Below are 26,438 nucleotides of genomic sequence, written 5' to 3' on the forward strand. Positions count from 1 at the left end.
AAGTTTAATAAGGAATCTGGCCCGCGGGGCGCTATTAGCAAAATTTCAAATAAGCTGAAAATTTGCTGCCATTTTGTTGACAATGTTAGTAAATAAGGTCAAAAACCATGAAATTTACTTTGAAGTGTTTACTGCACAGCATTTTTTGTATATGACCCAATCCGAACAACCTTTCCCACTCATGACGCAACTAAGCCAACACAAAAAGTCAACGCACACGGTCACACATAACACTACCTGCTCATTGAACTTTGTGGATGTCATAAAAAATGTCCAATTGCTACACATAATTTAAAATTGCATCCATTTAAAACCACTACAATGCATGATGGGGAAAAATGCTAAACACTGTCTAAACTTGTCCATGTTTGGCGCATTTTAACTGCTTGATATTTCTGACTGATTACAAAACTTTGTATGTAACACGGAAGTAAACAAGGTAGGAGTCGAACTTTCACATGTTTATAATATCCAATTATATATCAAAAATATTATTAGATTACGATATATATATATATATATATATATATATATATATATATATATATATATATATATATATACATACATACACATTTCTCATATGACCCCTTTTAATGCGCCTTATCATTTGGTGCACCTTTTGAATAAAGACACCTGAATAAATGCGCTCATGTGTGTGTATAATATATATACTGTGTGTGTGTATGTATATATATATATATATATATATATATATATATATATATATATTGTATATGTGTGTGTGTGTATACAATGTATATATATGTGTGTCTGTGTGTGTATATATATATATATATATATATATATATATATATATATATATACATATTTATTAAAGTTAAAGTACCACTGATAGTCACACCCACACACACTAGGTGTGGTGAAATTATTCTCTGCATTTGATCCATCCCCTTGTTCCACCCCCTGGGAGGTGAGGGGAGCAGTGAGCTGCAGCCGTGGCCGCGCTCTGGAATAATTTTTGGTGATTTAACTCCCAATTCCGACCCTTGATGCTGAGTGCAATAAGGTGCAGATATAAATAAATAGATTACTGTACAGATAAATATATTGCACTTTTGCATATGCATCCAGGTTTATGGATGTATGTTATATTGTCTTTATATTCCAGCGAGTTAATCAATTTTTGGGGGGAATTGAGGGAATTATTATGATGCGTTCAAGAGTCTTACAGCCTGAGGGAAGAAGCTGTTACAGAACCTGGAGGTTCTGCTTCGGAGGCTGCGGAGCCTCTTTCTAGAGTCCAGCATATATATATATATATATATATATATATATATATATATATATATATATATATACATATATATATATATATATATATATATATATGTATATATTAGGGCTGCAACTAATCGATTAAGATCGATTATAAAAATAGTTGCCGATTAATTTAGTCATCGATTTGTTAGAATTATGCTGCGCATGCGCGGAGGCTTTAAAAAAAAAAAAAATTTTTTTTTTTTTTTAAATAAACCTTTATTTATAAACTGCAACATTTACACACAGCTGAGAAACAATAATCAAAATAAGTACAAAACAGCGGCGCTGAGGCTACGTCTCACGAGGTGGAGGTAAGCTAGCCAATGATGTGTCATGTGCAGCTCACGTGACGACGCCGTCTCCTTTGCAGCAAACATTCGAAAAATGGTGCAGGAAAACAGTACGGATAGTTCAGTGGGAAAAACATCTTGAGGTTATTGCTTCAATGGAGAAAAGTGTACGACCTAAGTTGTCAAAAGTGTAGGAACACTTTAGTTTGTCTCTTTTATCCGATTATTAATCGATTAATCGAAGTAATAATCGACAGATTAATCGATTATCAAATAAATCGTTAGTTGCAGCCCTAATATATATATATATATATATATATATATATATATATATATATATATATATATATATATATATATATATATATATGTATATATATATGTATATATGTATGTGTGGGGAAAAAAAAAAAATCACAAGACTATTTCATCTCTACAGGCCTGTTTCATGAGGGGGGGTTTCCCTCAATCATCAGGAGGTTTTAATGGGAGCATTCACATACCATGGTTTATATAGGGCACAGAGTGGGTGGGTACAGGCTGGCGTAGGGGCGTGGTGATTGGCTCATGTGTTACCTAGGAGGTGTTTCCGTCTGTGGCGGCATGCTGTTACAATTTCGCTGCGCTTGTTGAGGGATGACAGGTCTGGACGGTAAATAATAAACAGTTTCTCTTTCAAGCATAGGTTGCATCTTTTATTACCACTATTGTAAGGTGTGCTGGATGCAAGAATTTGCCATGTTATTGAATATTCAACATTATTGTCTTTGAGGTCCCAAATGTGTTTGCTGAGTTCTGTGGTATTCCGCAGGTTTTGGTTCCTGAAAGAAGCCTTGTGATTGTTCCATCTGGTTTTGAATTCTCCCTCAGTTAATCCTACATATGTGTCGGATGTGTTAATGTCCTTGCGTATTACCTTAGATTGGTAGACAACTGATGTTTGTAAGCACCCCCCGTTGAGAGGGCAATCAGGTTTCTTTCGACAGTTACAGCCTTTGTTGGTTTTGGAGTCGCTCTGTCCGGGGGCCGACGGCTCATTTGCAATTGTTTTGTTGTGGTTTGAGATGATTTGTCGTATATTGTTCATACAGCTGTAGCTCAATTTAATGTTGTTCTTGTTGAATACTTTTCTTAGGGTGTTGTCTTTGGGAAAGTGTTTGTCAATCAGATTGAGGAATTTGTGTCCAATGTTAGTTGAGACGTTTTTGCTGTATGGGGGGTTGTACCAGATGATGTCGTTTTGTTTTCTGTTCTTTTTTGGCTGGTTTCCTGGCGTGGGTTCATAGGTGAGGGTGAAATTGTATCCGCTTTCATCAAGGGCTTTTTGGTACGGGGGGGTTGCTTGGTCAAATTCAGCTTTGCTAGATGACAGCATCGATAGCCTTTTATTAATTCCGGTAGGTATTCTTTTCGTGGTGGTGGGTGGGTGGTTGCTGTCATGGTGCACGTATTGGAGTGTTGTGTTGGATTTCGTGAATGGTTGGTAGCTGTTATTTCTCAGGTTGAAAGTGACGTCAAGGAAGTTGACGGTTTGCTTGTTGGCTTCAATTGTGATCCGTAGGCCGTTCTCTTTGGAGATTTGGCATATGCGCTTCTTGGTATTCTCGCTGCTCCTTGGCGAGGCGCGACACACTGCCAGTCCGTCATCACGGTAAATACCAAGGTTCAGATTGAGGCTAGCGAGCTGGGAGAGGAGGAAACTCCCAACGAGTTCACACGTTTCTGCTCCGTCAAAACTTCCCATAGTGACGTCAAATGTTGCATTGTTCTTTTTTTGCCATGGTGTACTGTTGTGGATGAGAATGGAGTTTTTTGCGTGGATGATGATGTTTCTTTCGTTGCCTGTGATTGAGTCGTAGTCTGAGGCGAAGTCTAGTGCTTGAGTCAGTAGGTCTTGCGTGATGGAAGGGTAAAATTCTTCGATATCAAAGGAGATAAAGTTGTGCTGTTGTTTGTCTTGGATGTTGTTGAACCATTTGATTACTGCTGCTGTATTTCTCCATTGGTTGAGTGGTGTTTTGTCCTTGATTTTTGTGTTGACTCTGTCCAGGATTATTTTGCTGATTTTTCCTATTTCAGATTTAGTTGGGTTTATTAGTCGGCATGTTGGGTTATTTGCGAAGTTGGGTTTGTGGTCCTTCAATGGGATGAAGGCTTCCTTGTTGGCTGTGGCGTCCACCCCTGTCCTCAATGTCAAGGACAAAACACCACTCAACCAATGGAGAAATACAGCAGCAGTAATCAAATGGTTCAACAACATCCAAGACAAACAACAGCACAACTTTATCTCCTTTGATATCGAAGAATTTTACCCTTCCATCACGCAAGACCTACTGACTCAAGCACTAGACTTCGCCTCAGACTACGACTCAATCACAGGCAACGAAAGAAACATCATCATCCACGCAAAAAACTCCATTCTCATCCACAACAGTACACCATGGCAAAAAAAGAACAATGCAACATTTGACGTCACTATGGGAAGTTTTGACGGAGCAGAAACGTGTGAACTCGTTGGGAGTTTCCTCCTCTCCCAGCTCGCTAGCCTCAATCTGAACCTTGGTATTTACCGTGATGACGGACTGGCAGTGTGTTGCGCCTCGCCAAGGAGCAGCGAGAATACCAAGAAGCGCATATGCCAAATTTTCAAAGAGAACGGCCTACGGATCACGATTGAAGCCAACAAGCAAACCGTCAACTTCCTTGACGTCACTTTCAACCTGAGAAATAACAGCTACCAACCATTCACGAAATCCAACACAACACTCCAATACGTGTACCATGACAGCAACCACCCACCCACCACCACGAAAAGAATACCTACCGGAATTAATAAAAGGCTATCGATGCTGTCATCTAGCAAAGCTGAATTTGACCAAGCAACCCCCCCGTACCAAAAAGCCCTTGATGAAAGCGGATACAATTTCACCCTCACCTATAAACCCACGCCAGGAAACCAGCCAAAAAAGAACAGAAAACGAAACGACATCATCTGGTACAACCCCCCATACAGCAAAAACGTCTCAACTAACATTGGACACAAATTCCTCAATCTGATTGACAAACACTTTCCCAAAGACAACACCCTAAGAAAAGTATTCAACAAGAACAACATTAAATTGAGCTACAGCTGTATGAACAATATACGACAAATCATCTCAAACCACAACAAAACAATTGCAAATGAGCCGTCGGCCCCCGGACAGAGCGACTCCAAAACCAACAAAGGCTGTAACTGTCGAAAGAAACCTGATTGCCCTCTCAACGGGGGGTGCTTACAAACATCAGTTGTCTACCAATCTAAGGTAACACGCAAGGACATTAACACATCCGACACATATGTAGCATTAACCGAGGGAGAATTCAAAACCAGATGGAACAATCACAAGGCTTCTTTCAGGAACCAAAACCTGCGGAATACCACAGAACTCAGCAAACACATTTGGGACCTCAAAGACAATAATGTTGAATATTCAATAACATGGCAAATTCTTGCATCCAGCACACCTTACAATAGTGGTAATAAAAGATGCAACCTATGCTTGAAAGAGAAACTGTTTATTATTTACCGTCCAGACCTGTCATCCCTCAACAAGCGCCGCGAAATTGTAACAGCTTGCCGCCACAGACGGAAACACCTCCTAGGTAACACATGAGCCAATCACCACGCCCCTACGCCAGCCTGTACCCACCCACTCTGTGCCCTATATAAACCATGGTATGTGAATGCTCCCATTAAAATCTCCTGATGATTGAGGGAAACCCCCTCTCATGAAACAGGCCTGTAGAGATGAAATAGTCTTGTGATTTTTTTTTTTCCCACACATACATATATTGCGCTCTACTACGGTATCGAGCACTATTTTTTGGATAACCTTATTAAGACATATATATATGTATATATATATATATATATATATATATATATATATATATATATATATATATATATGTATATATGTATATATATATGTATATATATATATACATACACACACTTAACAAGAAATGTATAAATAAAAAGAAAACTTTTTTTTAATATACTGTATATGTATAAATATAAAAGTACCTAACACAATTTCCCAACTCATATGGAAACGGGGTTTGTATATATATATGTGTGTGTGTGTGTGTGTGTGTGTGTGTGTGTGTGTGTGTGTGTGTGTGTGTGTGTATATATGTGTGTACAGTATATACAAACCCCGTTTCCATGAGTTGGGAAATTGTGTTAGATGTAAATAGAAACGGAATACAATGATTTGCAAACCCTTTTCAACCCATATTCAGTTGAATGCACTACAAAGACAAGATATTTGATGTTCAAACTCATAAACTTTATTTATTTTTTTGCAAATAATAATTAACTTAGAATTTCATGGCTGCAACACGTGCCAAAGTAGTTGGGAAAGGGCATGTTCACCACTGTGTTACATGGCCTTTCCTTTTAACAACACTCAGTAAACGCTTGGGAACTGAGGAGACACATTTTTTAAGCTTCTCAGGTGGAATTCTTTCCCATTCTTGCTTGATGTACAGCTTAAGTTGTTCAACTGTCCGGGGGTCTCCGTTGTGGTATTTTAGGCTTCATAATGCGCCACACATTTTCACTGGGAGACAGGTCTGGACTACAAGCAGGCCAGTGTAGTACCCGCACTCTTTTACTATGAAGCCACGTTGATCTACCACGTGGCTTGGCATTGTCTTGCTGAAATAAGCAGGGGCGTCCATGGTAACGTTGCTTGGATGGCAACATATGTTTCTCCAAAACCTGTATGTACCTTTCAGCATTAATGGCGCCTTCACAGATGTGTAAGTTACCCATGTCTTGGGCACTAATACACCCCCATACCATCACAGATGCTGGCTTTTCAACTTTGCGTCTATAACAATCCGGATGGTTGTTTTCCTCTTTGGTCCGGAGGACACGACATCCACAGTTTCCAAGAACAATTTGAAATGTGGACTCGTCAGACCACAGAACACTTTTCCACTTTGTATCAGTCCATCTTAGATGAGCTCAGGCCCAGCGAAGCCGACAGCGTTTCTGGGTGTTGTTGATAAACGGTTTTCGCCTTGCATAGGAGAGTTTTAACTTGCACTTACAGATGTCGACCAACTGTAATTACTGACAGTGGGTTTCTGAAGTGTTCCTGAGCCCATGTGGTGATATCCTTTACACACTGATGTCGCTTGTTGATGCAGTACAGCCTGAGGGATCGAAGGTCACGGGCTTAGCTGCTTACGTGCAGTGATTTCTCCAGATTCTCGGAACCCTTTGATGATATTACGGACCGTAGATGGTGAAATCCCTAAATTCCTTGCCATAGCTGGTTGAGAAAGGTTTTTCTTAAACTGTTCAACAATTTGCTCACGCATTTGTTGACAAAGTGGTGACCCTCGCCCCATCCTTGTTTGTGAATGACTGAGCATTTCATGGAATCTACTTTTATACCCAATCATGGCACCCACCTGTTCCCAATTTGGCTGTTCACCTGTGAGATTTTCCAAATAAGTGTTTGATGAGCATTCCTCAACTTTATCAGTATTTATTGCCACCTTTCCCAACTTCTTTGTCACGTGTTGCTGGCATCAAATTCTAAAGTTAATGATTATTTGCAAAAAAAAAATGTTTATCAGTTTGAACATCAAATATGTTGTCTTTGTAGCATATTCAACTGAATATGGGTTGAAAATGATTTGCAAATCATTGTATTCCGTTTATATTTACATCTAACACAATTTCCCAACTCATATGGAAACGGGGTTTGCATGTGTATGTATATATACTGTATATATATATACACACACATACGGTATATATATTTGTATTTATTTTTTGAATACAATTATTTTTATTTAGATTCATATTTACACATATATACACACATACACACACACGTATACAGTAGATACACATATATTCACACACATACAGTATATAGACATACATAAGTGTATATGTATGTATATATATATATATATATATATATATAATTTTTCCATTTCTATTTGATTTTTATATATATGTATGTCTATGTATGTATGTGTAGATATATACAGTATCTTTATATATACAGGTATGTATTAGGAGTGCAAAAAACTTGATTTTCAGATTAATTGCGATTCTTTGTTACGATTCTTAATCTACTAAAAAAAAAAAAAAATCAAATCTCTTTTTTTTTTCAATGTATTTTTTTTTTTTTCAATTATTTTTTCAATCTGTCCTGTCCATCCACTCAAACAAATCATATTGTTGATGTAGATGATCATATATGCTTTACAGATTTACTTTAGAAAAGACAAGTATTGGATACTTCTCTTGTTGCCTTATTTGTACTTGACTTTATTAAATGTTTGGGTAGAATTGTATTCAACAAAACCCGTTTTATTTTAAGTGATATCGAAATTGATCACAGCTGTTAATCTATGGAATGTAGTTAATCATAAAACTGGCTCCCAATGTTATGAAAAAAGAGCATCGTTTTGAATTGAATCAGAACCCCCCAAAATCGAATCGAATCATGTGGTGCCCAAAGAGTCACAGCCCTAATAAATACCGTATTTTCCGCACTATAAGGCGCACCTAAAAACCTCCAATTTTCTCAAAAGCTGACAGTGCGCCTTATAATCCGGTGCGCTTTATACAGGTAAAAGCCAGTAAATTAGAATATTTTGAAAAACTTGATTTATTTCAGTAATTGCATTCAAAAGGTGTAACTTGTACATTATATTTATTCATTGCACACAGACTGATGCATTCAAATGTTTATTTCATTTAATTTTGATGATTTGAAGTGGCAACAAATGAAACTCCAAAATTCCGTGTGTCACAAAATTAGAATATTACTTAAGGCTAATACAAAAAAGGGATTTTTAGAAATGTTGGCCAACTGAAAAGTATGAAAATGAAAAATATGAGCATGTACAATACTCAATACTTGGTTGGAGCTCCTTTTGCCTCAATTACTGCGTTAATGCGGCGTGGCATGGAGTCGATGAGTTTCTGGCACTGCTCAGGTGTTATGAGAGCCCAGGTTGCTCTGATAGTGGCCTTCAACTCTTCTGCGTTTTTGGGTCTGGCATTCTGCATCTTCCTTTTCACAATACCCCACAGATTTTCTATGGGGCTAAGGTCAGGGGAGTTGGCGGGCCAATTTAGAACAGAAATACCATGGTCCGTAAACCAGGCACGGGTAGATTTTGCGCTGTGTGCAGGCGCCAAGTCCTGTTGGAACTTGAAATCTCCATCTCCATAGAGCAGGTCAGCAGCAGGAAGCATGAAGTGCTCTAAAACTTGCTGGTAGACGGCTGCGTTGACCCTGGATCTCAGGAAACAGAGTGGACCGACACCAGCAGATGACATGGCACCCCAAACCATCACCCAACCATGCAAATTTTGCATTTCCTTTGGAAATCGAGGTCCCAGAGTCTGGAGGAAGACAGGAGAGGCACAGGATCCATGTTGCCTGAAGTCTAGTGTAAAGTTTCCACCATCAGTGATGGTTTGGGGTGCCATGTCATCTGCTGGTGTCGGTCCACTCTGTTTCCTGAGATCCAGGGTCAACGCAGCCGTCAGCAAGTTTTAGAGCACTTCATGCTTCCTGCTGCTGACCTGCTCTATGGAGATGTTGATTTCAAGTTCCAACAGGACTTGGCGCCTGCACACAGCGCAAAATCTACCCGTGCCTGGTTTACGGACCATGGTATTTCTGTTCTAAATTGGCCCGCCAACTCCCCTGACCTTAGCCCCATAGAAAATCTGTGGGGTATTGTGAAAAGGAAGATGCAGAATGCCAGACCCAAAAACGCTGAAGAGTTGAAGGCCACTATCAGAGCAACCTGGGCTCTCATAACACCTGAGCAGTGCCAGAAACTCATCGACTCCATGCCACGCCGCATTAACGCAGTAATTGAGGCAAAAGGAGCTCCAACCAAGTATTGAGTATTGTACATGCTCATATTTTTCATTTTCATACTTTTCAGTTGGCCAACATTTCTAAAAATCCCTTTTTTGTATTAGGCTTAAGTAATATTCTAATTTTGTGACACACGGAATTTTGGATTTTCATTTGTTGCCACTTCAAATCATCAAAATTAAATGAAATAAACATTTGAATGCATCATTCTGTGTGCAATGAATAAATATAATGTACAAGTTACACCTTTTGAATGCAATTACTGAAATAAATCAAGTTTTTCAAAATATTCTAATTTACTGGCTTTTACCTGTATATGGACCAATATTGAGCCACAACAAACCTAAACTTAAGTTTCATAAAGTTTAGATCTCGCAACTACGGTAAACAGCCGCCAACTTCGTTTTCCCCCGTAGAAGAAGAAGCGCGCGGTGCATGCTAAGATATATGACTGCGCGAGGCGTGCCGTTTTGATTTCCATGTGTTTGTTTATGTAAAGACCCCAAAATGGCTCCTATTAAGAGACACGCTTACGACGCAGAGTTTAGATTTAAGACGATCAGTCACGCAGTAGATGTTAGATGCCGTATCCGCCCAACTGTTTAATTCGGACACTGAAGAAGAAGAATTCGAGGGATTCGTGGATGAAGAATAACTTCATAAAGTGAGCTTTACATGTTTATTTTGTGTGTTGTGTTGTGTGACATTAACGTTTGAGCAACGTTGAGTTATTGATATATTGTTATTGCTCTGCACTATTTGGAGTGTTACTATATTGTGATTGCACTAACGTTTGATTTACCGTAACAGTATCACTGTTTTTTACGTGTTTATTGAATCAGGGAAAAGTTCCCCTCCACTATGTGATATAAATGTTGCACTACATGTTATACCTTGCTGTTGTTAAAAGATAAACAAAACACCACGTCACTGACTTTACCTCGAGGAAACTAATAAAACAGCTGTTTATTCTTTTTGGGAGTGAACAGGGTTGTCAGAACGCTGGTTTGTAATCTATTAATAAAGTTTGACTGACCTATCTGACTGTTTTGTTGACATTCCCTTTAGCGCAGCTCCATCTAATGGATGAACAAAGTTTTGAAATATGCCAGTGGTCCCCAACCACCGGGCCGCACAAGAAATTAAAAAAATAAAAATAAAATAAAATATATATATATATATATATATATATATATTTAATTAAATCAACATAAAAAACACAATATACACTTAAAATTAGTGCACCAACCCAAAAAACCTCCCTACCCCAGTTACACTCATTCACACAAAAGGGTTGTTTCTTTCTGTTATTAATATTTCTGGTTACTACATTATATATCAATATAGATCAATATAGTCTGCAGGGATACAGTCCATAAGCACACATGATTGTATTTCTTTATGACCAAAAAAAAAACAAAAAAACATACCCCCCACCACCCACCCCAACCCCAAGCGTTGACCGGTCCGCAGCTACAAAAAGGTTGGGGACCACTGAAATATGCCATTCATTGAAGGTGCGCCTTATAGTGCGGAAAATACGGTATGTGTATATATATATATATATATATATATGTTAGGGATGTCCCGATCCGATATTTGGAAAAAATTGCGTATCGGCAAGGCATGGGAAAATGCCGATCCAGATCCAGTTTAAAAAAAAACTCCGGTCCGTGTTTTCCAACGCATCAATTTAAATAATACATTCCACTTTTCTGCTGCTCCGTAAGTTCCGTTCCGCATTTTCCAGCACACCTTCAACACATCCACAATTGTCACGCAGTTGCTTTTAGCTGCTGGCATTACACGACAAGCTCTTCTCACACTTTCCTGTGTCTCCCTCTCACAGACAGACAAGCGCACCTTCTTACACACGTCACATACTGTCACGTCATACGTCACATACGTATACGTCCTCTCCCAGCACAGAGGTAGCAGCATGGCTAACGTTAGCTGTGATGCTAGCGCAGCCGTGCGAGCAACGCTCCCTCTAAGGTGCTCGCATATCAAACTCTTTTGGCTGTCTTTTTGACACTTACATCCGGCGCCCCCCTCCACACCCTGGATTATAAATAATGTAAATAATTCAATGTGATTATCTTGTGTGATGACTGTATTATGATGATAGTATATATCTGATGATATATATCTGTATCATGAATCAATTTAAGTGGACCCCGACTTAAACAAGTTGAAAAACTTATTGGGGTGTTACCATTTAGTGGTCAATTGTACGGAATATTTACTTCACTGTGCAACCTACTAATAAAAGTCTCAATCAATCAATCAAAACACACAGAATCATCATACTGCTGTGATTATATGCATCAAGTGTTCATTGAAGGCTAAGGCAAAATATCGAGATATATATTGTGTATCGCAATATGGCCTTAAAATATCGCAATATTAAAAAAAGGCCATATCGCCCAGCCCTAGTTCAATGATGCCATTTCTGTTTGTCATGTATAATTTTGTCTATTTTGTGTTTATCCTTGAATAAACAGGTCAGTTTCTTGTTACCAACCATTGTGTATTATTCAAACTCCCCTAATTCAGCTGGCTAGTTGTTATCAAGAGTACTAAAACCCTTTTCAACATGATTCTGACAACTAAGTAGGCTAAATAACTTTAAACTTTAATACATGCTCGGATAGGCCAGTATCGGTCAGTATCGGTATCGGATCGGAAATGCAAAAACAATATCGGTATCGGATCGGAAGTGCAAAAACCTGGATTGGGACATCCCTAATATATATATATATATATATATATATATATATATATATATATATATATATATATCATTCATACATTCCTTGTTAAAATGTTGCATTTTGGGGGTAGAACGTATCGTTATTATATTTGTTAATAATAATGAATAAGTGGACAATATTTTCATGGTAGTAGTGGTAGTACAGTGGATAGTGCATCACACTGAGAGCTGCTCAGAACATTTTTGATGCGTGTATTGGTGCTCATGATGTACTGTATACACACGCGCACACACAGTATAGGTTAAAAACTGTCTATAAGTCGAATGTTTTTATTTTGTCCTCATCAGCTAAATGCTTCTTTAGTGTTTATGTGGCAAATGTGTGCAGCCACCAAACGAAGGCCCCCCCACCCACACCCCAATTTCCGCCTCCCTTGGCCTCCCTCCACCGCTCTCTCTAATGCCCAAACGCCACTTTGTAAAATTACAGCACAATTTGGAAAAGTAGAAACAGGCAGCAAGCAATTGGGGTGCTCAGCCTCCGCAACAATGGAGCGCCGGCCTTGGTGACGGTTGCCAGGCGACCGAGGAAACACAATGGCCTCCTCTGAAACCAAAGGCCCTTAAGTGGACTGACAGGAGCGAAAGACGCACACACACACACACACACACACACACACACCCACCCACGTGTGGGGAGAGAAAATGGAGGTATGGCGGGGTGAAAGGAAAGTGCAAGCGAAGCTGTGCACCCCATGTGTACACGAGCTCCGCCAAAAAATGGCACAGGAGGAGTGAAAAAAGTGCAAGTGCTTCTATATTCTCATTTCTTGATATTCTGTTTCGTCATATTCTTCCCCTCCTACAAGTGCACATGACAAGTATTGACCGCCGCTAATAAATAAACCTTTTTTTCCACCCTGTGTTGTTTTTGTAGACGGCATGGGAGAACCTGATAGCGCCGGATAATGTTTCGCCGCCAGCTATTGAGCCGCTCCATGGTCAATACCGCCACAATCTGCCACGGCCTGTCTGCTCCTCCATCTGCCGTCATCTTGTCAAGCATCTGCCACGTGACCCGTCGGCTCGCCATCACGGCCACAGGTGGCGCACTCGAGGCCCGGGGGCCACATCCTTTCTGTGGTTCGCCAAAGCCGAGAAATAATGTGAGTCAGTCAGGCACTTCTTTTTTTTATTGCTATGTGTGTTTTTGTTTTGACGTAGCATTTGCATAGGTTTTGACTTTAATATTATTTGATCATGAAACAAACATAATATTAATGTATATGTTTAAAATGAAATAAGTCCTGTGTTTGCTCATCACCCTGGTTTATGGTTTCAAAGCAAGTTATCCATCAATTAGTATAAAACATATAATACATTATAACAAATAATTGTGTAATAAGTAGTACTGTCAATTAAAAAAAAAAATAGATTCATCAAAATTTCGAATTTGAATTCATCAAGATTATTCCTAATTTTGAATATGGATTCAACAGGATTAATCACAAATTTGAATTAGGTTTAATCATGATTTATTAGCTTCAAATTTGGATTATAAAATGATTAATCACAATCTCAAAATTTGGATTAATCAAGATTTATCACAAATTTGAATTTGGAATAATTATAATTATTCACAGTTTAACATTTTGATTATACATGATTAATCACAGTTTTAAACTTAGATTATACACGATTAATCAGTTTTAAATATTGATTATGGATAATTAAACACATTTTGAATTTTGATTAATCATGATTAATTACAATTTTAAATTGAGATTAATCACAGTTTTAAATTCCTATTATACATGATTAATCGCAATTCTGAATATGGATGATTTACAGATGCCATATGTAATAATTTCATGTCAAGTCATCATTAAATGGACCTGATATGTCAAAAGCCAATAATAAATCATGTTCTTTTCGAATACCTCTAAAACTGATAACAGTACTTCAGGTGGGATATGCTCATTTAAAAATTAGATTTACAGCCTCAAAATATTGTTATTGTTTTCATTTTGATGCCCCGCCCTCCACCGTTTGATCAATTAGAAAGTCTGTGAGTGTGTCACATCCAGGTTGCCAGTTACGCACCGCCATCTTCGTCTGGCTACTGCCACTGGTAAAGTTACTAAACATGTCAGACCTTAGTAAATCTAAAAGGCTTCGTTATGATTCTCAACTCATGACAAAGCCAGGAACAAAACGAGGATTTGTATCGGGGATGCCTTTGAAAGATGAAGATGATTGAAGGCGGAGAATATTTTTTCATCTGATGCCAAACTTGCAAATTTTCTCCTTGATAGGTAAGTAAGGCATTTACGTTTTCTTATTACTTGTAATACATGGAAATGGACATTTTGTATGTGAACTATATTGTCCAATGCAGTCTATAATCTTGTCTAACAAAGCTAGTATGTTTGTGCAACAAATGCTTAGCATGCTAGCCCGGTCAATGACACATCGACATACAGGCTAACGGGGGAAATTATGCCCGTTAGCCTGTATGTCGATGTGTCATCCAACTGACAGGGAAAAGTATGTTTTCGACAAATAAAACCTACGTCAATAAGGGTAGTGTCAGTGCCTATTTAGTTGTCAATATGCCGATACGCTGAGGCAATGCTTTCCAACATTAGCACGGCTAATTGCGGTTTCTGGTACTGTATGTGCATCAGGCACATATGGGGTGGTATTTGCTTGGCACAATATAATGTATTACATGTTTTGACATGGTAGTAGTCTATATGATTTATGCGTAACCTGGGTTGGCTCATAGAATTACGCTCTGCACTGAAAGATGGTGATGTGCGTACATGGAAGAGAATGCAGTGCGTCAGGTTGGATGCAACATGGAGTTATGCTGAACGAAATGTGGCGGTAATTTTAGTGTTGGCCTTGGCTTGCCATCACAGTAGGCCTATACGATATATATTATACAGTATATAATTAATTCGATGGTGGTCCATGCGGTCAAACTAGACATTTTAGCAGGGTAATGCCAACAATCTGTCCCGACTCCTGACGAAAATATTGCTGCGTAACTTTACAAATACATTTGGCTAATCGACGTTAGTAAAATGTGGCATAATTACTTAGGAAACCGTCTTGCAGGAAGCATAAACAAGAGAAACCTACAGTGTAGGACTCGTCGATTGCCATTTGAAGTTCATTGGTGTAGGATTCGTAATCGGCTGCGTATCTGGCAACCTCAGTCATGGAGAGTGGGAGGGGACTACAGAATTTTGACTGTGATTGCAGTACCATTTCTGGCCACATTATTACACATAGCACCTTTAAAATTAATCACAATTTCGAATATGGATTGAACATGATTCATCACCGGTTTAGATTAGGATTATACATGATTAATCACAATTTTAAATATTGGATTATACTGTACATGATCAAGCACAATTTTAAATTTGGATTATACATGATTCATCACAATTTTAAATATTAGATGCTACTGTACATGATCAAGCACAATTTGAAATTTGAATTCTACATTAATAATCAAATTTTTTAGTTAGGATTAATCATGATTATCAGAATTTTGAATTCGGATTTATCATGATTATCAGAATTTTGAATTCGGATTATTAATGACTAATCAGAATTTAGAATTTCAAGTAATCATGATGAATCACATTTTATAATGTGTATTATACGTGATTAATCACAATTTTGAATTTGGAATAATCATAATCATTCACTTTTTAAAATTTGGATTATACATGATTAATCACAGTTTTAAATTTAGATTATACATGATTAATCACAGTTTTAAATTTAGATTATACATGATTAATCACAGTTTTACATTTTTATTAATCATGACCAGGGGTCTCAAACTCAATTTACCTGGGGGCCACTGGATGCAGAAACTGGGTGAGGCTGGGCCGCAAGAAAAGATTTCTTAAAAAAATCTAACATGCACTTTTTAATGAATTCACCTTCTTTGAATGGCTATCCCGCCCTAGCAACAACTTGCCAACCCTCCCGATTTTTCGGGGAGTCTCCCGAATTTCAGTGCCCCTCCCGACAATCTCCCGGGGCAACCATTCTCCCGAATTTGTCCCGGTTTTAACCCGGACAACAATATTAAGGGGGTGCCGTGATTGCACTGCCTTTAACGTCCTCTACAACCTGTCGTCGCGTCCGCTTTTCCACCATACAATCAGCGTGCCGGCCCAGTCACATGTTGTATGAGGCTTCTGCAGACACACGTAAGTGACTGCAAGACATACTTGGTCAACAGCCATGCAGGTAACACTGAGGGTGGCCGTATAAACAACTTTATCACTGTTACAAATATGCGCCACACTGTGAACCCACACCAAACAAGAATGACAAACACATTTCGGGAGAACATCCGCACCGTAACACAACATAAACACAACAGAACAAATACCCACTCTTCCGGGCTAGAATATACACCCTACCACCAAACCCCGCCCCCCCCCCAACATCGCTACAAAAATAAACCTAAACATTTTTTTTATCCACATTCTAATTTACTTTGTCATTGACAAGAGACAGGAGCGGACATAGGGAATGGGAATGTGTGTTCCTAGAAGGGATGCCACTGAACGAAAGGTAGTGAAATGATTTTTCTTTGGCATCTTTTTCCAGAAAAGTCTGGTCTCAGCGCGATGAATGCTTGCTGCGGGACATGTCCGCCAAAGCTTCCTGTCTACCTGCCTCGCCGCTCCCTTCAGGTAAGAAAGGAGAAATATAACCAAAACAATTCATATTACAACATGTTTGGACATTAGTGGTTGCTGTAGAGATAACAACTATTCTGGGATACAAAACAAGTGGATTTATTCTGTTGCGTTTCTATTTGACAGCACTGTTGATGTAACTTCCTGTGAACCATATAAGGGCGTAGCCGAGGGCATCATTTGTATAAATATCTATATATATATATAGATATATAAAGATATATACATATAGATATACAGTATGTATGTATGTATATATATATATATATATATATATATATGTATATATGTATGTATATATATGTGTGTGTGTGTGTGTATATATATATATATATATATATATATATATATATATATATATATATATATAAATATATATATATATATATATATAATATGTATATATATGTGTGTGTGTGTGTTTGGTGTGTACGTATGTGTTTATGTATATGTGTGTATACATTATATATATATATATATATATATATATATGTGTATATATGTGTATATGTTTATATATGTGTATGTATGTGCATATTTGTATATATTTATGTAAATATGTATAAATGATACATTAATAAATCAATAAAAACATGACGAGAGAATAATAGTAGCAATAATAGCAATGAATAAAATAACACAATAAGAATAAACCTAAGAAGAGTTTAACATGAGTTTATGAAAGATGGAATTAAACATATTTCAAGTCAAATTTCGGGAAGCGGTAAAGCCAATGCATGTTATTTTTCCAGTGTTCAAATCAAAATGTTATACTTTATTTATCCAATTATGATATCAGATCAATGGATACTTTAATTGAAAAAATACTTTACAGTTATTTTATAGGTTTTATTTACAGGTTAATGGTTTATGTGCCTTCATTTGGACAGCGTCTTCTCCCCGTCAGCTATGTTGTCATTTTTAGTGCTTCCATCGCGAGTCTACTGACAGATATAAGGGAGAACTACACCCTACTTTGTTTTAGAAATGGCAACAGTGGAGTATGCATGTGCACGTACGAGCCAGTCTGCCCCACAACAAGAGGATAGAGAAAAAGAAGGAACTTATTGACGACAATGGTGGACTCGCGCAATTAAATTTTCTTCCATAAATTGAGCATATACCAATTGGCTCGTTAGGAGGAAGTATGAAGGAAGGCAAGATTGTTTTATGATTATTTCTGCCATGCCTACAGGGTTGGATTTAAAATATTCGGGACTTTTGCAGATCCCAAAAACAAACACCAATCGTTAAGTAAAGTTGGTTTGGCATAAAATATCCTTTTAAAATAGCAGTAGAGTGTAAACATTTGACTTTATATTCTTATTTGTGTTTCATTGTATCCATTAAACTAGTGTTTTTCAACCTTTTCTGAGCCAAGGCACATTTTTTTCATTGAAAAAATGCCAAGGCACGCCACAAGCAGAAAACATAAAAAAATTAAACTCGGCAGCCGATATTGACAATAAAAAGTTGTTCTTGCAATTGTTAGATATAAATTCAAACAATAACCAACCATGCGTCACAATAGCTCTTGTCTCAAAGTAGGTGTACTGTCACGACCTGTCACATCACGCCGTGACTTATTTTGAAGTTTTTGGTGTTTTCCTGTGTGTAGTGTTTGAGTTCTTGTCTTGCACTCCTATTTTTGGTGGCTTTTCCTGTTTTGTCGATATTTTCCTGTTGCAGTTTCATGTCTTCCTTGAACGATATTCCCTGCACCTGCTTTGTTTTAGCCCTCAAGACTATTTAAGTTGTGCAGACACTATCCTTCTTTGTGGGGACATTGTTGATGTTCATGTCATGTACGGATGTACTTTGTGGACGCCGTCTTCTCCACACACAGTAAGTCTTTGCTGTCGTCCAGCATTCTGTTTTTGTTTACTTTGCAGCCAGTTCAGTTTTAGTTTAATTTTGCATAGCCATCGCTAAGCTTCAATGTTTTTTTTTAGCGGCACTCGCCTTTTGTTTATATTTGGTTTAAGCGTTAGATACCTTTTTACCTGCACGCTGCCTCCCGCTGCCGTCTGCATGTTGTGATCACGACAAACATCAACAAAGCAATTAGCTTTACGTGGATGCATATGCAAAAGTGCAATATATTTATCTGTACAGTAATTTATTTATTTATATCTGCACCTTATTGCTATTTTATCCTGCACTACCATGAGCTAATGCAACGACATTTCGTTCTTATCTGTATTGTAAAGTTCAAATTTGAATGACAATAAAAAGGAAGTCTAAAGTGTAGGTCTAGTCTAAAGCTACCTGCTGCCACCTACTGATATGGAAGAGTATAACACAGTTACGCTGCCGAGCTCTAAACGGCACCGACACTCAACAATTGCACATTTGCGGATTATAATTACTGGTTTGCAAAAAATATTTTTAACCCAATTAGGTGAAATTACATAATCTCCCACGGCACACCAGACTGTATCTCACGGCATGCTAGTGTGCCGCGGCACAGTGGTTGAAAAACACTGCATTAAACCATATCCTATTGGATTTAGAATCTACAAAGTATGTGAAAATACCGTCTAAACATCACAAAACGCCACAAATTCAGTGGGCTATTTTGAATATTTCGCTCCGTATATTTTCGGCAATTTCCGTAGATTCTACGTCACTGTAGTAACACTTCTGCACTCTGACCATATTATTATTAGATCAGTCATACTGGAAATACGCCAAAATGTTAAAGATATGTGCTGTTTATCATTAACAATGTTTATGTAAGAGAAGAACACATATGTTTGACTTTTTTATGCATTCTAAATGATAAATAAATATCTAACAATTGAGTCAACAGATGGAGGGTCCCTGTTGCACTCATTATACTCTCTAGAAACATCCAGAAAGTGCCAAAAATACTCCATTTACATGTCGTCACCTGAAAATTAGCCAAATATGAGTGATATTGTTATTATAAGCGCCAACGCAGACGGACTATTTTAGCGGCACTTTGAAAGCAGTGAGCTCATGCTAGCTTACGCTGCTATTGTTGACACACTGAGCCGGCGGCTGCTTCTTCTTGGTCTCAAACTTGCTAAAAGTAAATTCTAGATTATAATTCATGCATCTCTCACCTATAAACAAATGTGGCCATGGACCGACAGGCTGGTCCACTTTCACATCCCCAGAGATGGGCAAAAAGACGCTTCCTGCAGCAACTTTTTTTTAACCCTTAGTGAGGATTTTGATTGAATCTTCATATAAACGGAATTATGTCAGCGTCCCGTCGGTCGGCATCCCAAAGAGAGTGGAAATATTACAGTAAGTGTTTGTTTTATTATGTTTTATTAAAGTTAGTTTGTATGTTTAGCTCTTAGCATCGGTGCTAATGCTATAGTGTCACAATAAAGCTACATCCGTTTAGCATTCGGCTTCTAAAACTTATTGCTTCAGGGCGCAGGTACAGAACAATCAAATTCCAGAGGGCCCGCCTCAGGAAAAGCCTGATCCCTGCAGCTATAGCCGCCCTTAACAGCAGGCCCGGCCGACCTGTCTGACAAGCCTGTAAATGTGTGTTAGTCATGTATGATGTCTTTTTGTTATTTTTTTTTTGTGTGATGTGTAATGTCTAGTGTTTAAATGTACGGCAGTGACAATGAATTTCCCCAAGGGGACCAATAAATCTAATCCAATCTAATCTTTGTGTTCAGGATCAAAAATATAAGGTTGTGGATCACAATTTTTTCCCAAAGTAAATCGTTGTATGTTCTCACTTAGTCTGCTTGATTAGCATTGTTGTTGATGGGGAAGGGATCTGTGGTTCCTCCTCTATGTCACAAATAACAGGACTGGCTTCCTCTCTGTGAGATTGATACTATTTTGATCATATCTTTTTACTCGCAAACTTTGTAAGTCTTTTGGTGTCATACATCAGATATATATGATAATAGCTTTAATATAGAGGCAACTTGTTTTTCCACTCTTTAACACTCTTTGCCGCTTTAAGAGCACATTGGCAGTTCTCCAGCAATGTCTTCATGCTTCAGTAATGTATTTTCCTTTGTTTGAAATTCTTCTTGACAAACACTCTAATGTTTTAAGGTGTGCATAAATAACCTGAGCTAATGTACATTGATGGATAAAAATAACATAATTAATGATAAAAATACATTTTACAACCCAAAGAGACTGGCGTCAATGATATATATATATATATATATATATATATGTATGTATGTATGTATGTATGTATGTGTATATATGAAGACTATTTCATCTCTACAGGCCTGTTTCATGAGGGGGGGTTCCCTCAATCGTCAGGAGATTTTAATGGGAGCATTCACATACCATGGATTATATAGGGCACAGAGTGGGTGGGTACAGGCTGGTGTAGGGGCGTGGTGATTGGCTCATGTGTTACCTAGGAGGTGTTTCCGTCTGTGGCGGCATGCTGTTACAATTTCGCTGCGCTTGTTGAGGGATGACAGGTCTGGACGGTAAATAATAAACAGTTTTTCTTTCAAGCATAGGTTGCATCTTTTATTACCACTATTGTAAGGTGTGCTGGATGCAAGAATTTGCCATGTTATTGAATATTCAACATTATTGTCTTTGAGGTCCCAAATGTGTTTGCTGAGTTCTGTGGTATTCCGCAGGTTTTGGTTCCTGAAAGAAGCCTTGTGATTGTTCCATCTGGTTTTAAACTCTCCCTCGGTTAATCCTACATATGTGTCGGATGTGTTAATGTCCTTGCGTGTTACCTTAGATTGGTAGACAACTGATGTTTGTAAGCAACCCCCGTTGAGAGGGCAATCAGGTTTCTTTCGACAGTTGCAACCTTTGTTGGTTTTGGAGTCGCTCTGTCCGGGGGCCGACGGCTCATTTGCAATTGTTTTGTTGTGGTTTGAGATGATTTGTCGTATATTGTTCATACAGCTGTAGCTCAATTTAATGTTGTTCTTGTTGAATACTTTTCTTAGGGTGTTGTCTTTGGGAAAGTGTTTGTCAATCAGATTGAGGAATTTGTGTCCAATGTTAGTTGAGACGTTTTTGCTGTATGGGGGGTTGTACCAGATGATGTCGTTTCGTTTTCTGTTCTTTTTCGGTTGGTTTCCTGGCGTGGGTTCATAGGTGAGGGTGAAATTGTATCCGCTTTCATCAAGGGCTTTTTGGTACAGGGGGGTTGCTTGGTCAAATTCAGCTTTGCTAGATGACAGCATCGATAGCCTTTTATTAATTCCGGTAGGTATTCTTTTCGTGGTGGTGGGTGGGTGGTTGCTGTCATGGTGCACGTATTGGAGTGTTGTGTTGGGTTTCGTGAATGGTTGGTAGCTGTTATTTCTCAGGTTGAAAGTGACGTCAAGGAAGTTGACGGTTTGCTTGTTGGCTTCAATCGTGATCCGTAGGCCGTTCTCTTTGAAAATTTGGCATATGCGCTTCTTGGTATTCTCGCTGCTCCTTGGCGAGGCGCGACACACTGCCAGTCCGTCATCACGGTAAATACCAAGGTTCAGATTGAGGCTGGCGAGCTGGGAGAGGAGGAAACTCCCAACGAGTTCACACGTTTCTGCTCCGTCAAAACTTCCCATATATATATATATATCTTGTGATTTTTTTTCCCACACATACATATATATATATATATATATATATATATATATATATATATATATATATATATATATATATATATATATATATATAAAGTTAGCGGTGCCAGGTTGAGGCTGGGAGGCTACACTTTTAAGACCACTGCTCCACCTGCACACACACACACACACGCACACACATTCTTGTATTGTTACCTTCTTGAGACCTCCGAATAATGTCTACCTCTTTAGGACCACCCTTTATAGATATATCAAGATCTGTATTTACAACATTAATAATATATACATACTATGCAAATATAAAAAAGCTTGTTGTGAAAAATTATTTGGAATTTCACAAGAAAAAGGTCACAATTTCACGAGAAAAACTTTTGGCAGTATTATAATAAAAGTCGTAATTTTACTCAACCATGTCAAAATTTTACAAGAAAAACTGAACATTTATGCAAAATTATGATAAAAGTTGGAATTTTACTCAATAACAGTCGCAATTTTACAAGAAAAGCTTAGAATTTGGGCAATTTTATGAAAAGAGTCGTAATTTTACTCGACAAAAGTCACAATTTTATAAGAAAACATTAACATTTTGGCAATATTATAATAATAATCTGAATTTTACTTGGCAAAATTAGGACAACAGTCATCATTTTACTCAAAAGATTTCACTATTTTACAAAAACAACACAAAAATTGGCAATATTGTGATAAAAGTCAGAATTGTATATAACAAATGTCAACATTTTGCATTGAAAAGTAATAATTTTACATGAAAAAGTAATACTTTTATGAGAAAATATTGCAATATTACAGAAGCAGAAATAATAGAAGAAATTGTTCCCAATTTCATAAGAAAAAAGTCGACACATTGTGAGAAAAATACTGCTTTTAGTTAATTTATTTATTTATTTATTTTTTGTGTGTAATTGGTTTTTAATCGTCATTATTTACTTTAAGTTATTACAATATGTCTCTGTATACAAATTTATTTAATTGTTTTAATTAATTTTGGCCAAAGAGTGCGCATTTCAATTTCTTACACGCACTTGTTAATTCATATGTTGACCAGAGGGGGAGCACTTTTAAAACCGACACACAGTCAATTTGAAAAATCCCTCCTTTTTGGGACCACCCTAATTTTTATAGATTTCACCACCAGGGGTGCAAATGAGATCTCTATTTCTTGTTTTTTGTAATGTGCTTAAGGCCGATGACAAACGAGTCACGTGCCGCACTTTGGACAACCCAGAATGGGTTAACCCAGTTAACGGCCACTATAGTCTTAGTACCGTAGTGTATTTGTTCATCCTACGGTCACATATGGGACGCGGGTTGTCTTACGTCAGCGCCGGAAGTCGTAAAATCAGCTTTTGAGTAGGGAAGTCCTTCTTTAGTTGCCGTCTTGTTTTATCATATATTGCTGCCTTTGCACCTGTCATTGTTTACTTTTGAATGCACATCAAATCAACAAAAAATCCTGACTTTGGAGCAATGTTCACAGACTCTAGTATTTGGCTGTCTCTTAGATGCAATGGTTTTCCGTATTGGGACCATGATTTGAAAGGTACTTATCCTTGTTGATGCCTCAAGAAGGGTAGAAATACAGGAACACACACACACACATCTTCCTCATCTGCTATAGAGTTCGGGAGACAGTGAAGTACCACTTGAGGCGTATGTGCTATTATTACGACGGTGCGTTCAGGGCCCGAGCCCCTGAAGTAGTGCACTCAGTTAGGAGCTGTAATGTAGATTCCATTTCAGACGCTTTTAGGCTCAAGCAGGTCTTCCTCGTTGGATGTTCCCACACACACACTCGCTCTGCTCATCCTCTCCCATTGCCCCTTACTCCTCTCCCTCATCCATCTGTCCCTCCTTCATCCTCCCATCTTCATCCTGACCCCCACCCCTCGTCCCCCGGGGAACCCTGCAAACTGCTTATTCAACAGCCGGCCGCCATGAAGATATGTAATGACATTTTGGAAGGCAAAGAGGCCTGTGTGGTTTTTAATTCATATTTAATGGCCGTCAGGCTAACCGTCCTAAATGGGAGAGAGACTGCTGCTCCACTTAAGGCTGAGAGCCGTCTGCTTGTGGATGATGGACCGACTGCTGCTACTACTACCAATAAAAACAATATTTCATTTGATTTGTGTTTCTCAAAGTGCTTCAGAAGGGGGAAGGACAAATAAAAAAGTATAATAATAATAACGAGAGTTTATGCAATTCCGCTAGGAATTACATGTGAATGCCCCAATCATTGCTGAAGCGGAATTTAAAAGCTGAAGGACTGCAAAATTAATTCAGAAAAAAGTCTGAAAAAACAGTAGGAATGGCTTGAAAATTGAAGAGCTGAAGCTCAACTGAAATGTTAGTGGAATGTAGAATAAATTAAAACGTACCAATGATTGTCACACACACACTAGGTGTGGTGAAATTAACCTCTGCATTCGACCCATCCCCTTGTTCACCCCCTGGGAGGTGAGGGAAGCAGTGAGCAGCAGCGGTGGCCGCGCCCGGGAATCATTTTTGATGATTTAACACCTAATTCCAACCCTTGATGCTGAGTGCCAAGCAGGGAGGCAATGGGTCCCGTTTTTATATTCTTTGGTATGACTCGGCCGGGGTTTGAAATCATGACCTACCGGTCTCAGGGCGGACACTCTAACCACAAATGGTAGAAACAGTTAAACTGTGAAATAGTTTGAAACTGAAAGATCGAAAACTGTACTGAAACGTACTATGAATATAGAAATCATAAATGTTTCTCGTAATAGTTTGAATTAAACTATTGGACTCAAAGTTGCCAAAAATAGATTTGTTCTTCTGCTCCCTTCCGGGATACGGACCCACATTACTTCGTATAAAATGTATGGGTGTTATCCTCTTGGCCAAGCAGTCTAGTTGCCAAAATGATGTCCATATTTGGTTGTTAAAGGGAGCAATTCAACCATTGAAGATGACATGTGTCTACCCAGAGTTCAATGGGTAGACACAATCGACTCAATCGGTCAAAGTCCCTAGGAGGAGTTTGTTAAAGTACGACCCCTGTTTTTTGCCGAAAAATGGCCGACGGAAACCAAGATGGCCAGAGGGGGGAGCACTTCAAATTTTTACAAACACTTATTTCATATGTTGACCAGAGGGGGAGCTCTTTTAAAACCAACACACAGTCAATTTGAAAAATCGCTCCTTTTTGGGACCACCCTAATTTTGATAGATTTCACCACCAGTGGTGCAAATGAGATCTTTATTTTTTGTAATGTGCTTAAGGCCGATGACAAACGAGTCACATGCCGCACTTTGGGCAACCCAGTTAATGGCCACCATAGTCTTAGTACCGTAGTGTATTTGTTCATCCTACGGTCACATATGGGACGCGGGTTGTCTTACGTCAGCGCTGGAAGTCGTACAATCAGCTGTTTACCTGGCAGGTTTTTTCGGGGATGAATAGGGAAGTCCTTCTTAAGCTGCCGTCTTGTTTTATCATATATTGCTGCCTTTGCAATGTTTACTTTTGAATGCACATCAAATCAACAAAAAGTCTTGACTTTGGAGCAATGTTCACAGACTCTAGTATTTGGCTGTCTATTAGATGCAATGGTTTTCCGTTTGGGACCATGATTTTGGTCCTAACTTGTTCACCAGGCCTCATATAGAAGGTACTTTTCCTTGTTGATGTCTCAAGAAGTATAGAAACAACACACACACACACACACACACACACACACACACACACACACACACACACACACACACACACACATCTTCCTCATTTACTAGAAAGCCAGGAAGACAGTGAAGTACCACTTGAGGCCCCCCAGATAAGGGTTCTCGAGACTTTTATGTGCGTCCCGTCATGATGGACGTCTCCAGCAAATTCCCTGGCGCTACGTGAAACTGGTGGGAGAGGCAAATTTTTTCAAATTTTTAAAGTG

General features: G+C 38.4%; 1 protein-coding gene across 4 annotated transcripts in view; it reads left to right on the forward strand.

Annotated features, from left to right (window-relative positions):
• The window catches only part of ntrk1 (neurotrophic tyrosine kinase, receptor, type 1), a 223,849-nt gene that overhangs the window by 34,172 nt on the left and 163,239 nt on the right, over positions 1-26,438 (forward strand). For all 4 annotated transcript variants that reach the window (XR_009817612.1, XM_061983098.2, XM_061983101.1 and 1 more), the window contains 2 exons: positions 13,141-13,369; positions 16,848-16,933. The gene's annotated coding sequence lies outside the window, so the exon portion shown is untranslated. The remainder of the gene's footprint in view (positions 1-13,140; positions 13,370-16,847; positions 16,934-26,438) is intronic.

This window comes from Nerophis lumbriciformis, linkage group LG21, assembly GCF_033978685.3.
Source record: "Nerophis lumbriciformis linkage group LG21, RoL_Nlum_v2.1, whole genome shotgun sequence".
Taxonomy (NCBI): Eukaryota; Metazoa; Chordata; class Actinopteri; order Syngnathiformes; family Syngnathidae; genus Nerophis; species Nerophis lumbriciformis.